Source organism: Belonocnema kinseyi, chromosome 5 (genome assembly GCF_010883055.1).
Source record: "Belonocnema kinseyi isolate 2016_QV_RU_SX_M_011 chromosome 5, B_treatae_v1, whole genome shotgun sequence".
Taxonomy (NCBI): Eukaryota; Metazoa; Arthropoda; class Insecta; order Hymenoptera; family Cynipidae; genus Belonocnema; species Belonocnema kinseyi.
The window spans coordinates 113393952-113396404 of record NC_046661.1 but is presented as its reverse complement, the minus strand read 5'-3'; positions in this window follow the sequence as shown (position 1 = coordinate 113396404).

Genomic DNA, 2453 nt, shown 5'->3' with positions numbered 1-2453 from the left:
TAATAAGAATTAAAAAAGAAATTAAAACTCTATAATGGTAAAAACTTTCATTTTCATTAGTTTCAGTAAGTATCTATTTTTATTAATTTCTTAAAGTAATTTAATAATCTCTTCAGTTAAATATTTTGCTTTATCAAGATTTTCTATAGTATATTTTTTCTTGCAATACTTTTCTCCATATATTTTACTGTGATTAATCAGTCGAACATATGACCAGTATTATTTATTTATTTATTCATTCTACATGTATGTCTTTTCAGACTTTTACATTTGTTTCCCCTTCAGAGAAGGAATTAGATTTGTGTAAAATTTCACCTCCCAGTTTTTGTCAAATGTCCACATTTTGAGACCCCCTGAATCCGAAAAACAGGTTTTTACGAATGTGTGTATCCGTTTGTATGTCTGTATGTCTGTCTGTCTGTGAACACGATAACTTTTGAAAAAAGTAATCTATTAGATTGCCCTTTGGTACACTCGTTTAGTGTCCTAAACTAAAGGTCAAGTTCGTTAGCCAGCTATTTTGGATGAAAATTAAAAAAGTGGGCACTTTTTTAATATTTTTGAGACCACTTTTTTTAAAATTCGAAAATTCTTTGTGTGGTTATTCATAGTGTTAAAAAAATTTAACAATTTATCCCAATTACTTTTTTCGAAAAATAAAAAATTACTAGAGTTATAGCATTTTCAAAATAAAAAAAAAAAAACTAAAATGAACAATTCAGGCCAAACAACGCATGATAAGAAAAAAAAGTCTGGAGAAGAAAAACATTGCTTTTTGAAAGCCCTACAAGATTATGATAACAACTTTTTCAATTTGGTCAAAAAGTTTAAAATTCCAAATTTGATCATACAAAAAAATTTCGAAACCACATTTTTTCAAGATTTAAAAATTCTATGTACGTTTGTTCATAGTACTCAGAAACTCAAACAATTTATCCCCATGATTTTTTTCTATAAAAAGAAAATTATCAGAGTTAGAGCATTTTCAAAATCCAAGCCTACAGGACTACGATCACAACTTTTTTAATTTTGTCGAAAAGTTGAACATTCCAAATTTGATTGTACCAAAAATAATGAAAAATTCCAAAATTCCATGTTTTGGTCAAACTATGCAAGATACGAAAAAAGTGAAAAAGCTCAAATTGCGCGCCCTGGAACGAACAACAAATTGATAATGAATCACTTTTTGATATAAGCTAAGAAAAAAATGAGACAAAAATTGTTCATCCAAAAAAGAGCTATAATGGAAACTTTGGAAAATGTATTAGAGTACAATAAACTACGTTTAGGTATTGCATTTTGGTAGGAACTTCACTGAAAATTATTTTATCTTTTTTCCGAACCTCGACATTTTTTGAACGTTCGAACTTTTTTTATACATAAAATATCGGTCTCAAACTTTGAGAAATGCAAGAGCCGAAAGAAAACTACGTTTAAGTACAAAACTTAATAATAAAAGATGTAAAAAAATATATTTCAACAATCAATTCCAACGGCATCAGCCGGTAACGTTGTACACGAAAATACGAAACCTGGCGGCCACTAGACGAGGCTCTAGAGGGTTCGTATTTTCGTGTACAACGTTACCGGCTCTTGCATTTATCAAAGTTTGAGACCGATATTTTATGTATAAAAAAAGTTCGAACGTTCAAAAAATGTCGAGGTTCAGAAAAAAGATAAAATAATTTTCAGTGAAGTTCCTACCAAAATGCAGTACCTAAACGTACTTTATTTTACTCTAATACATTTTCCAAAGCTTCAGCTCGATATTTTATTTACAAAAAAAGTTCTTAGGTTCAAAAAAAACATTCAGTGAACTGAAAAAGTGAGGTCGGTAATATAGGTATTTAGCTGTGTCACATGCCCTTAAACTGAAACACATTCAGATGTTAAAACCGTTCGAGCGCATGCGCATCGCGCATTGCAATTTCACGACTGTATTTCAAAGCTATATATATTAAATATTAAAATTATGGAATATTACAATTTTGGAAAATTTCCAAAGAATAAAAATTAGATGTCCTTAGATGAAATTGGATAACGACCTTTTTAAGTTTAAAGAAGAGAACAACGATCTTATGTTTTAGGTTTATTGACTTAACACATTTGACAAAAGGTTTATAAATTTGAAATAAAATTTGGGTTTAAGTAACTTAAAATGGATAGAATATTTAATTCAGATGACAGATCATTCGTTTTCCGATTATTCATCCATGTTTTTATTTTGAATTAGAAATATTGAATATAATCTCAACTTGACTGAATGTGGTCGACATTTTATACCCCTTATCTTTTTTATCGTTCGTCTACGAACATTAAAGTTTAATTTAAAATTCACAAATAAGTTATCAATTAATTCCTTAAATGACCGTAACTAAGTAAACTCCTCAAATATTTACAGACGTAATTTGACATAACCATACATGTAATATCTCGGATTTTTCAGTAGAACA